This window comes from Dipodomys merriami, unplaced genomic scaffold (genome assembly GCF_024711535.1).
Source record: "Dipodomys merriami isolate MVZ:Mamm:240054 unplaced genomic scaffold, mDipMer1.0.p SCAF_488, whole genome shotgun sequence".
Taxonomy (NCBI): domain Eukaryota; kingdom Metazoa; phylum Chordata; class Mammalia; order Rodentia; family Heteromyidae; genus Dipodomys; species Dipodomys merriami.
In genome coordinates, this window is record NW_027206055.1 from 363,702 (window position 1) to 376,891 (window position 13,190).

General features: G+C 40.3%; 1 long non-coding RNA gene across 1 annotated transcript in view; it reads right to left on the reverse strand.

Moving 5' to 3' along the window:
• The window catches only part of LOC138809153 (uncharacterized), a 111,734-nt gene that overhangs the window by 97,027 nt on the left and 1,517 nt on the right, over nucleotides 1–13,190 (reverse strand). The window contains exon 2 of the long non-coding RNA XR_011366735.1: nucleotides 9,680–9,846. This is a non-coding gene — a long non-coding RNA (uncharacterized lncRNA). The remainder of the gene's footprint in view (nucleotides 1–9,679; nucleotides 9,847–13,190) is intronic.

Consider the following 13,190-nt stretch of genomic DNA (forward strand, 5'->3'; position numbering starts at 1 on the left):
AATTAACCACAGTTGGGAGGTCAATAGAAGTAAGAAGCCTGCCCATCCAATGTCTATACCTGTCTACCTATTAACTGAACAAGAATTTATATTCTTGTCTTTGTCACTTGACTTATCCTCTACCTAGTTGCCAGATATCATAAGTAGCTAGAGACATTTCAACCAACATTTTCAGTCCTTCCTCTTGCCATTTATTTGCTCTCTAGTATTTTTTTCCAGCCCTTCAATGCCTCATGAGACCTCTCCAGAGTTCATCTAAGGACTCACACCACCAAGGGACAGCAGCTGCTCACTGCCTTCTCTGGGAGGGGACCAAATTTCAGACTTTTATCCCTAATGTCAATGCCCCTGTTCAGCAGGAAGTAGCCAGAGAGAATCTGTGCCCCATTTCATGATTATTAAAAGACTGGAATGTAAGGTCTGCTCCTGGATGGAGAGCAAAGTCTCCACTGAGTACCTGCATTACCTAGGTGCCTGGAACGCCTGGAAGAGGTCACATCTGCATCCACTGAGGTCACATCTGAATTTGATGTGGCCACACCTTTCTCCACCCATACCCCAGATAAGGCCTAACCCAGGCCCAGATGCTCTCTTTCCCAACTCTCTCTCTTTCCCAGCTCTCTCTTTCCCAGTTCTCTTTCCCAGCTCTTTCCCAACTCTTTCCCAGGCCTTTCCCAGGCCTTTCCCAGCCTTGTGGAAGGCCAAGATGGCCTGGTGCCATCTTGAATAAACCTACCCCTTACCTGAATACCAAAAAAAAAGAATTCATAGTAGTTCTTAAAATCTAAAAACATATGGACAGGTTTCTCAGCAGAGGAAGCAGGAAAACCCAGACAGCCCTTCCAATATTCCCATGTGGTGTTTCAAAAATCACTAATGATGAAGGAAATGGTGGCCTTGAATTTCATGAAGGCCATTCAGTGGGCATGAGGGGTTTATTTAGATTCATTCTCTTAATTTGTGTACTTTTGGCATTATTGGCATCTGACTCAGTGTTTCATTCTTGATAATCAAGTGCTCTACCACTGTAGCCATGCCACATCCCTTTGTGTGATGCTTTATGCCAAGACCAGACATTCTGGGATCCTCTTACTTGCATGTCATGCCACACTTGGATGACAGATGCATGCCACCATCCTCAGCTTTTCAATTTTTTTCCCCATGCTATCCTGAAAGGTCAATGCTCCTGATTTTAGCCCTTCCCTGTAGCTGGGATGAAATTTTTATTAAAAACAAAATTAAGAGCCTAAATTTGGTTTTTAAAAAGTTCAATACATGTGTTACAATTTTCTCCCAAAACATAAAATCCTGTGCTTCTAACTTTAAAATACTTAGCCAGCTAAGGGGTATTATGCATTTTGAATGTCTAACAACCACCCCAAAGTAGGCTGGCTACACACATTCCCATCACATCTATGTTCATGATTTGCCCAATAGTGACTGCTCTGACCCTGTGCCCCTTCACTTTCTCACAGTCCATCTCTAAGCAACTCTCAATAAAATCTGCATGTCAAGTACCCCATTTCCCAAACCCTATCTGCATCATGACATATAGAATCCACCTCACCTGAGAACCTGAAATCATTCTCACCAAATACCTGGCAAACTCATCTATGAAACCATGAGCCTGGTTTGGTCATTCACTTACATAACAACGTGACAGCTTCCTGGCTTTGTGGAGGGAAGCTACACTGAATCATTGTGAAATAGCAGTCAAAACCGTGAAATCAACAACAGATACATGCTTTGTATCTGGTGAAAGACTGTGCTCAGGGAAGACTCAAAACAGTCCCTCCAAACAGACAATTCAATGTGACAAGTGTAGTGACCATTGGATTCACAATCCTTTGTGCACATACTGAGTTGGAATCTCCTTCTCTACAGGCTTGATAGGCAAATAGTCACTACACCCCCTAATATGGTGACACCTTCTCTGAAACCATTTGAGGTCTGAGCGACATGGGAAGGATTGGACATGAATCAATGGAAGCCACTGCACAGCCCAAAGTTCCTCAGGGGTCTGGAAAGGGACCTCTCCTGATGGTGAAGGATATCAACGCCTTTCTTTCAGGAGCCAAGGCAAGATAACCCTAACTTCCCTGCAGGTGCAGACACTTACTTTGAGATACTCTTGCTGAATGACACCACCACACAAGCGGAAGAGTGAGGTCTCCAGAGAACGCACTTAGGGAAGAACAGTTGCAAATCGCACCATAGGTTGGATCTGACAGGAGCCTGCTGTTCACTGGCACCAATGTGACAGGATAGCATCCCATTTTCCAGGCCATATGGTAGCACAGGAGGGGGCTCTGCCTTGGAATGCTCTGTCCCCCATACGTTATTGGTTCAACAGATGTGAAATCCATGAATAGAATTCCTCAGAACCTTCTTGAAGGCCCTTGGTGCCTTTCTCATCCAATTGCTGCCTCCAACAGTGACTGGAAGTAGCCTCAGCTTCTGAAGGACCCCCCAGCTTCTGTCTGACTGGTGGCTTCCAGTCAAGCACACAGGCACTGGCCCTCTTCTTGAATTAGATGGGCCTCACTTGTCTCATCTGAGGGCAAGCCACAGAATTATGGCTTAAGTCTGAAGAAGGTCTAGTCACTGCTACCTTTGAGCTGCTGCAGTTATGAGCTGCCATGTGTTGAGGCCACCAGAGACCATGTATACACGACAGTCTCTGAGGACTCCACACACAGATGCCCAGTCATTCTAGCATTTCAGGTGCCCTGCCAAACACTTAAGGGAATGGCTACAGGAAAAGCAGACCAACTCAACAGAAACAGCTTAGACTAACTTGTGATATTTCAAGATCATGATGCTTCCTTTGCTCTAGACACAAGATAATTATGCCAAATGCAAAAACAGAGCAACTGCTATCCTGTCACAACTAAAAGTGTGGTGTTCCCACTATCTGTTTCACTGGTGCTGTCCTGGGACTGGTTGCTCTGCCACAAATTGGGTGTCTCATGCAGTCCCTGACATCTGCTCAGGAGGTGGGAAAATACAACCACCTACAAAAAAGGGAAACAAATCACACTACTTTGGCTGAATTTGAACCATGATCCCTCACATCTCAGCTTTCTGAGCAGCTAAGATTATAGCTATGAACCCCAGCTCACAAGAAAACACCGAGTGTTTATTCTTAATAGCGAAGTGTATGCCCTTAGAGCAAGGCATGCAGGCTGGTGGTGAGGGCCTGGCTTTGAATCCTGGCTTGTTTGATCTCATTGTTAGAATATGGTGGTAATTGGATTACCTTCCTTAGCTGGGTACTGAGGGGGAACTGTGGGAAACTTAACATATTAAGGACATTTGGGACAATGACCAATATCAATGGTCAATAGACAATGGCCAATAGACAATGGCCAGGGCATGTGGGCATGATCAGTTTGAAGGGCAAACATTCTGCAAACAATTCTTATTGCAAACACATTGCCTTCAAAGCCATTGCATGATTTATTAAAAAGGGAGTAAGGGATGCTAGTCTGGTTCTGGAAACAGATGTAACCCAAATTGCTGCCAATTCCTCAGTGAGACCTGGGAACGCATGATCAATAGGCAGAAAGGGGACCACAATATGTGGGTATGGACAAAGTTTGTTGACATATCACATGCTGATTTACAGCATACAGACCTAAAAGTAGATCTTCAGACAAAGAGAAGAAAGTTAACTTTACAGAATTTCATACGAACACAGACAATTAGAGGTAATTTTAAGTCAGTAAGCAGGAAGAATTAAACCTTGTCAACAAATGTGAAGTAGCTCCAGTGATCAGAGGTTGCAAAGAGTAAGCAAGGCACAGGTGAACTTCCTTAGACACACAAAGAGAGTCTCTGGGCATTGTCCTATAGAATTAACAGGGGAGAATAATCGCACTTCCTGCAAACCTTCACCTGGCAGCTGGGCATCAGGCCTTTGCCCTGACATGGAGAAAGGGGAGTCCCTCTTATTTCCCCCAGAGGGAATACATGCAGGCATATGCACACTCATGGCACGTAAGACTTCAGATGGGGTCATGAGAATCAATGCTTCCAACTAACTTGCCTACTTGGTTCCTACAGCTGTAGAGCTCCATCTTCCTCACACCAACATTTTGTCCTTGTGACTGCCCAGAGACAAGAAAGTTTCCAAACAACTGGAAAGGGTTGCCTTCCTGGAGGGCTCTGATTGGAGAAGAGGCTTGGTCATGAGGACTTCCCATTGGTGGGTTCCAGTGCTGATGTTCTGTGACCTTCCCAAAAATCTTACACCTTCCCTCCCCTACCTTTCAGAATGACAGCACAAAAGCCATTATAAACACCTGTCTCTACTTTACCCTAACCCACTTTCTTATTTCAAAGGGTAGGGGTTGGGGGCATAAGTTTGCATCAGGAAGCTAAGCTAACAAACAACAAAATAACTTGAGTTTAAAAAGATCTAAACCCCAGGAATACCTCCCTGAGAAGGAGGAGAAATGCTTTTATGGACTTCTTCAGAACTGTGGTATTCAAAATGGAATGCTACAGACAAACCAATGGGGTTAAGAAGTAAGATGCAGGCTGAGCATCTCTAATCTGAGGATCTTGTGTTGTGATGCTGTCTCAAGTGAGAAGATTCCACATTGGGCTTCCTGTGACTGTGGCCATCAAAATAGGAGCACGCTGCTATGGGCTCATGCCTGTAATGCTAGCTGAGATATAAGGATGTCTACAGTTCAGAGCCAGTGTAGGTAGAAAAGTCTCTGAGATTCTGATCCCCAATTAACCACAAAAATGTAGACATGGAGCTGTGTCTCAAGTAGTAGAGCACTAGCCTTGAGCAAAAAGCTCAAGGTAAGTGCTCAGTTCCTTAGATCAAGCCTCAGGTACAACACAAAAGGAAATGAAAACAAAAAACATCAAGGCACACTAAAAGTATATAAAGTTATCTTCAGTCTAGGTATATAAGTAATGAATGCATTTTATGTTTAGAATTAATCCCAGCACGAAGTTACCTTATCACATATATGCAAATGTTCCAATATCTGAAATTCAAAATATCTCCTTTCTCAAGTATTTTGTAGGAAGGACAGTCAATCTGTTTTAAATTTTCTATTATTAAACCATTCTTTAAATTTTTCCACATTCTATATGTCATATAATTCTTAACATTACTTAAATAGAAATAAGGAAACATCTAACTGCAGACGACATGTGCCTATTGTGCTTTCCATGCTACCAAATTCCTTAATCCTTGTCCACAGTACTAAGAAATGGGTACTACTGAAGAAGAGATTAAAAACATTTCTCTATTTCAGGTGGTGTACAGTCTGAGTATTCAAAGGTAAGTCAGGATATGTCGTATTTCTTAAAGCTATACCCTTAAAAAGCAGACATCAGAATACAACACAGGAGGTACTTCCTAAGTACTCATTAGATGAGTAAGTGATGGGCACTCAAGACTGCTAGATTCTCTTTCCATAGAAGGGATTATTATGTTATATTAAAAGATAAGAAGTGAAGAACAGAACACATGGGAGAACTTTTGCAGCCATGCTCCTTTTTAACCTCATCTCTATATACAGTACTGAAGATCCCTTCAGATGTTAAAAGGGAAGGCAGAGGAAAAGAGAACAATCACCTGGAGATTACAGAGTTTCATCCAGTCAGGACTTAATCTGTTTTATGTCCCAAGTTCTATCTGGATGCTGATGAATATCAGTCCCAGATGAATGTCAATCAAAATGTAGCTCTCAATTACAACTCCCCAAAGAACTTTCAAAATTATGCCAATTGTATTATTCTATACTCTGTAGAAACTAACCCAAATGTCACCTTTCCCAGGTCAGAAAGTATGTGCCCAATGGCCAAGTTCACCAAACTCCATGCTAGACAGGCCTTGTTAATATTGCTCTTAGAAACATGTACATCCTGAATTACCAGAAAGAAACAAGAAAAATGATTCAGAAACCAGCCTGTTGGCATAAACTGCATCACATCAACACCTAAGTAGTTTCTTTATGTGGCTCCATTCTCTGCCTTTCCCAGGGCTTTACCCAGGGACTCTGAGCTAAATTTTTAATATATACATACACATACATATGTATGTACTTATGCATATATGCATATATATGTATGTACATGCATTTAAACACATATATAAATACAAATACACACAAATTATCATAACAAATAACACTGACTGCCTCCCCATAAAAGAAGTAAGGTTTCCTGAAGCTGAATTCCAGGTCTAATAAACAGAACAAGAAAACTTCTAGATGTAAAGTGAAGGCTCTCAACCTGTAGAGATATTTTTCTATGAAACCAATCAAAATAAGAATCATACCCTTCCAGTCTTCAAAGACAGTTCTTTTTACAGGAATTATGCATAGAGATGCAAAACATAAAGTTGTCTTTTGTCTTAGCTCATGAAGGTAAACTCCCTCTAGAATAAACTACTGAGCCTAGATCATACATTGTATGTTGAAGAATTTAAATACTCAATGCATATTATTGAAATTAATTCATAGTCATGCCTAAGAAATTAATTTACCTCTGCCCTGTTTTCCTTATGTATAATGTACCATGAAATCAAAGAAATAATAGTACAAGTTAAAAAAATACCTATTCCAATATGGGCAATATGAAAAAAAATTACTAAGGAAAATAGAGATACTCAAAAGTAACAATCAGTATGGAAATAAATCAATAGTCAAACTTGTGAGTAGCTGTCAATTGCTTAAAATATTACACCCAGACCTAAACCATTTTATCTTTTCAGAAGGTTCACCATCTCTATAGTAAAATAACCATTTACTCCAATATCCCCCAGCATTTTTTGGGGACATGAAGGTTAACAATACATTTTAGAGCTAATTGTCTCTCTGGAGCATTTTTCTCATCAGAGGACTTTTCCATTTTCTACTCAGCACAACCCGCTCTGTACCCTGCTTGTCAAAGGCAGACTCCAATCCCACAGGCATGCCCATGCCTGGAAAGTCCATCACTAATCCCCAATGGCTGAGCTCACACTCAACACTCTCCATTTCATCTGCAGTTTCTATTGTAACCAAAGGAAAAAGCCAAAGAGCAAGACACAAACAGACCAGAACAGCAGCCACAGACAGTGCTGAAGTCTGAAATGGGACTTAATATTTATGAAAAAAAAACATTCCTTAGGTTGAATCAATAGCTCCAAGTTCCCAGCTGCACCTGGGCATGGGCAACCCCTCCTGGTGCACAGCATGCCCTCTTCATTCATTGGTTCAGCATCTTGCATCATGGTTGAATCAGTCTTACCCAAGGAAAGGAAGAAAAGGAATGACATCTGCTCTGTTCTCTGCAATTTATCAGCTCTAGTTTTCTCATCCAAGAAACACATATGTCCAGTCCCTTCCTCACACACAGTCTTTGTTCTAGCACTGCAGAACTGCAATTCTGGGGGAAGAGAGAGTCATACAGTGTTATCTTAGCTCTTGCTTGTTTATGAAGTGTTCTAAACCCAAGGAAGAAACATTTAGATTGGAGACATGTAAAAAAAAGATTTCTGTTCTAACTAATTTGTTTCAAATTTTAAGGATACCGTGAATTTGGAAGCCTGCTAGCAGAGACATGGTTTTTTGCAGTTTGCTCTCTACCTTTTGAGTCCCCCTGTATCCTGGTTAGAAAGACCAGAGAATTCATATAATCCATTCTATCGCTTGTGTCAAAATAGCCCATTTTTTAATTAGTTTTTTTTTATTGTGAAAATACTGTACAGAGGGGTTACAATTACATGGACAAGATAATAAGTACATTTCTTATCAAACATTGTAACCTCCTCCTCTGTTTAACCTTCCCATTCCTTCTCATCTTCCCCGCCCCCTCCACCAAATCCCCCTGCCCCCCCAACAAAGTTGTAAAGTTCGTTTTCGACAAAACACTTGTACATCTCATTGTTGCAATGGGTCAACCTGTATCCCTATTTAAACGATTTGTTTTTCCCCTTCCCCTCCACAAATTATACTGACATCAAATACAGTGAAAGCAGGGGTTATACTTTGGGGAAGGGACATACATAGCAACAAAGAAATAATCTTATAAATGTTAGAAACAATCGCATGAAAGAAAAAAAAACATTTGAATATATATTTTAGGTTTCATTTCCCTAACATCACCTTATCTGACGTTTACTGCTTAACTCAGACATATACTAGATATTGCAAATAAGGGAAGCCATGGGACCTATGTTTCTCTGGGCCTGGATTACTTCACTTAATATAATTTTTTCCAAGCCTTTCCATTTCCTAACAAATGGGGGCAATGCCATTCTTTCTGATGGAGGCATAGAATTCCATTGTGTGTGTGTGTGTGTGTGTGTGTGTGTGTGTGTATACCACATTTTCTTGATCCATTCATCTACTGAGGGGCATCGGGCTTGGTTCCATATCTTAGCTATAGTAAATAATATTGCAATAAACATAGTCATGCTGGTAACTTTAGTGTGGTCTTGTTTGTATACATTTGGGTAAATGCCCAAAAGTGGGATTGCTGGTTAATAGGGGAGCTCTATGTGGAGTCTTTTGAGGAACCTCCATACTACTTGCCAAAGTGGTTGAACAAGTTTACATTCCCACCAACAATGCAGTAAGATTCCCTTCTGTCCACATCCCCTCCAGCATCTGTTGTTATTAGAGTTCGTGATTTTAGCCATTCTAACTGGAGTGAGGTGGTATCTAAGTGTTGCTTTGATTTGCATTTCTTTTATGGAGAGGAATGTTGAGCATTTCTTCATGTGTCTATTGGCCATCCTTCTTTCCTCTTCAGAGAAGTTTCTCTTTAAGTCTTTAGCCCACTTATTTCTTGTGCAGTTGTTTCTTTGATGATTTGTTGTTGGGGGATTTAATTTTTTGAGTTCCAAGTATATTTTAGATATGAGACCCTTGTCCGTTGTATGGCTAGTTTATCTTCTCCCAATCCATGGGTTTAAAAATAGCCCATCTTGAAGGCCAAATCACCTTCAAGACTTTGCAGGGAAAAGGAATGATATCCCTTATCCATTCTCTTGTTGAGAGTTAACATAATGTGGCAAATTCCTCCCATCCTTAGCCTCATTTTCCTTAGTCCAGAATTTCTGTTTAGCAGACCACTGTTAGGCTCACTTCCAGCTTCATGAAAGATACTCTCCTTACAGGCCATCTAAGTCAATGTTAACACCTCCTTCTTTAGGACAATAGTCTAGATTATTGGGATTGGAATTCAAATTCAGGAACGCTATTTCCAAAATGGAACATCTGGTTTACTCACACTCCTGAGACCTACACCAAGTATTAGCATTGAACCTTAGCTCAGTCCCCTGCAATAGCTGATCATATACCTCATCCTACCAATAGCTGGTCACTTTTGGTGGGAGGATCATTCAAGCCCAGGAGTTGAAGGACATCCTGGGTAACACACACAGGAAGATTCAGTCTCAAAGAAACAGGTGCAGAACTTCTCTAACAGAGGCTCTGCTTTTAATCCCAAGTACTAAAAAAACAATACTAACCTAATGCATAATAACTTTTTACTAATAATCAATCTCTTTTAATGCACAAATTATAAGTATTCTTTTTAAGCATCAAACTTTAATCTGCAAGTTTATAAAGATTCCAGATTACTGTAGAAGAAAGGCATGCTTAGGTTCCTCGCTCAGTGAAGTAAGCTTAGAAGTAGGAAGCAATTTCAAGTCATTTCTTACCTTAATACAAGGACATCAAAGACATGTTACTAACACTCATTAACTTTGCTATGCCTGTCATCCACCTTGAAAGCTTTTGTGTTGCTGCTGAAGATTTTCCACTATTCACTCATTTGCTTCAATGGGGACTTCTTTTCACATAACAGGATTATTTCCTCCATGCAGTCCTGGAAAGGTATGAAAACAGGAAGCTCCATTATTACTCGACCTCGCTGTTTTCTTTTTTTTTGTGCTTGTATGAGAACTTGAACTCAGGGCCTGGGTACTATCCTCTAGTTTTTTCTGTCAAGATTGGTGTTCAATCCCTTGAGCTAAGGCTATATTACCACAGTTTTGATGGCTAAATGGAGATGATTGTGTGGAATGGCTTTCAAATTCAGTCTTCAGATAGCAGCCTTCTGAGTAGGATTAGAGAGGTGAGACTATAGTGCCCAGCCCCCAGAAGCATTTCTTCCTTAGAAGTGGTGCTGTGGTTGAAGAGGTAAAGCACCAGCCTCGAGAACACAAAGGGCCAGGGCCAGTGGCCAGGCTCTGAGTTCAAGCCCCACCACTGAGAAAAAAAACACTTAAATGAAATGAAACTATTATTTTAGATATGAGACCCTTGTCCATTGTATGGCTAGTGAAGATCTTCTCCCAATCCCTGGGCTTTCTATTGATTTTGCTAGCTATGTCCTTTGCCATGGAGAAACTCTGCAATTTCATGAAAGCATATTTGAACAAACTTTCTTTGATTTGTTGTGTTTCTGGATATCTATTAAGAAAATTTTGGCATACACTAAGGAAACCCAGGGTTTCTCCTATTCTGTCCTGTAATGTTTTCAGGGTGTCTGCTTTGACTCTGAGGTCTTTGGTCCATTTGGAGTTGATTCTGGTGCTGGGTGATATATAAGGATTTAGCTTTAGTTTTCCACAAGTAGTTAACCAGCTTTGCCAGCACTATTTACTGAAGAGGTTGTCTTTCTTCAATTCTATTTTTGAGTTCCCTTATCGAAGATTAGATGGGTTCATTTCTGGGGTTTCAATTCTATTCCATTGGTCCTGAGGTCTGTTTTTGCGCCAGTAACCACCTGTTTTGATTACTATGGCTTTGTAGTAGAGTTTGAAATTTGGTACTGATATTCCTCCAACATTGTTTTTTCTGATAAGGATCATTTTTGTTGCTGCTTAGTGGATAGTGAAGTTAAATAATTATTTGAATTTTAATTATCTTATATTTATAAGGTTATACAAAGTGAAACCTCATTTTAAACTGAGAAATGCATTCTTGCTAAAGTAGTCATTGCATAATCATTTCTCTTCTACTGGAGTTATTGTTTGGCTTTTTATTTTTATTTTTATTTTTGTTGTCCATGAAGCTTGAACTTTGGGGCTGGCCCCTGTACCTGTGCTTCTTTGAGCTCAAGGCTAGCTCTCTATCACTTGAGCCATAAGGCCACTTCCACTTATTTTTGAGTAGCTTATTGAAGAGTCTCAAGAACCACTATCCTCAATTCTCAAGTTCCTGAGTAGTTAGTATTACAGGCATGAGCCAAGCCACTAGCACCTGCCTTGGGCTAACTTTCTAAATGAAATTGTGTAAGAAAAAAATTGTCTGTTAGTAAGGATCAGTAAAAAATTCCCTCTGACTTTGGAAACATTTTTTCTTGGTTTGTGTATTTTTCTTGCTGGTGGCAATCAAATTCAGAATTTCATGCAAACTACGCATACTATCATTAGCCATACCTGGAGTTATTCTGTGTTCTATTTATTTTAATTTTGGGGGCTGATTCTGGGACTTGAACTCTGGGTCTGGGCACTGTCCCTAAGCATTTTTGCTTAAGGTTACTACTATGCCACTAAAGCTACAGCTGTGTTTCCAACTTTTTGGTTGTTAATTGGAGATAAGACACATAGATTTTTCTCCCTTGGGTCAGCTTTGAACAGAGATTCTTAAACTTCAGCCTCTTGACTGGCTAGGATTATAGACTTGAGCCACTAGCATACACTTATGTCTTTAAAATATATCCATTAGTAACAATAATAAATGACTTATTATTACTACAGGATCACACCTACAATGCTACCTACTTGAGAGGCTGAGATCTGTAGATCATCGTGTAAATACATCATGGTTATACAATTCAAAGTTCATTAATTTTTGTATGTGCTGGCCCTAAGGATTGAGGGCTTCAATTCAAAGCTTGAGCACTATTTTTGAGCTATAGTACCACTTCCAGGTTTTTCATAGTAGTTTTTCAAAGTAGTTCATAGGACTACTGGACTTTTCTGCCCAGGCTGGCTTTGAACTGCCATTTGTATCCTCCTGAGTAGGATTTAACCAGAAGCCACACTGAAGGTGTATACATGCTCAAATGGTAAATGCTAACCTTGGCTGGAAAAAGTTAAGAGGATTCAAGCCCCAGTATTGGCACATATACACTTATATGCATGCATGTGCATACACACACACACACAAAAAAAAAAAAAAAAAAAAAAACAAAAAAAAACCAGACTCCTATACTCAGTTCCCCAGGATGAAAAAAAGGTAAAAATAACAAATTATAAGATGGATGATTATTTTAAGTAGCTTCAATAGTTACTAACATGGCTATATTGTAGCTTAGGTGGTAGAATGCTTTCCTCCCATACACCAGTTCAATTCCCCACGTTGTTCAAACCAAACCACACAAACAAAAACACACAAAGAAGCATATCATACAAAAGATATATAATACTATGTAACAAACATTAATCATTAAAAAATAACTGAAAAACAGCAAAATACAGCCATGTCAAAATCATGCATGGGGGGCTGAGAAGGTGGCTCAGTGGTAGAGTGCTTGTCTTGCATGCTTGAGGCCCTGGGTTCGATTCCCCAGCATCACATAAGCAAAAAGAAAAAAGCCAGAAGTGGCGCTGTGGCTCAAGTGGCAGAGCACTAGCCTTGAGCTGAAGAGCTGAGGGACAGTGCCCAGGCCCAGAGTTTAGGCCCCATGACCGGACCTCCAAAAAAAAATCATTCATGGGAATACTCAATATCTAAAGAATGTATTGTTTTCTATCAAATCAATCTATAAATTGAATGGAATTTTATGAGAAGTCTTATCAGGACTTTTTATAGTTTCAGGCTGCATAGCTTAGAAAAAATGAGACCTGGAAAATGACATCTAGGAACTCTGATAGAAATAATACATTTAGAATAATACATGCACTATCTTCTTTGCTTCTAACTCAGGATGCATTCATCATCTTAAGGATGAGCATCTGTTCTATGGCAAAAATATATGCATTCTTTCCTGTAAGAAATTCACTAAAGGGGCTGCGAAGGTGGCTCAGTGTTAGAGTACTTGCCTTGCATGCATGAGGCCCTGGGTTCGATTCCTCAGCACCACATAAGAAAAAAGAAAAAAGCCAGAAGTGGCGCTGGGGCTCAAGTGGTAGAACACTAGCCTTGAGCTGAAGAGCTGAGGGACAGTGCCCAGGCCCAGAGTTCAGGCCCCATGACTGGACCCTCCCCCCCAAAAAAAGA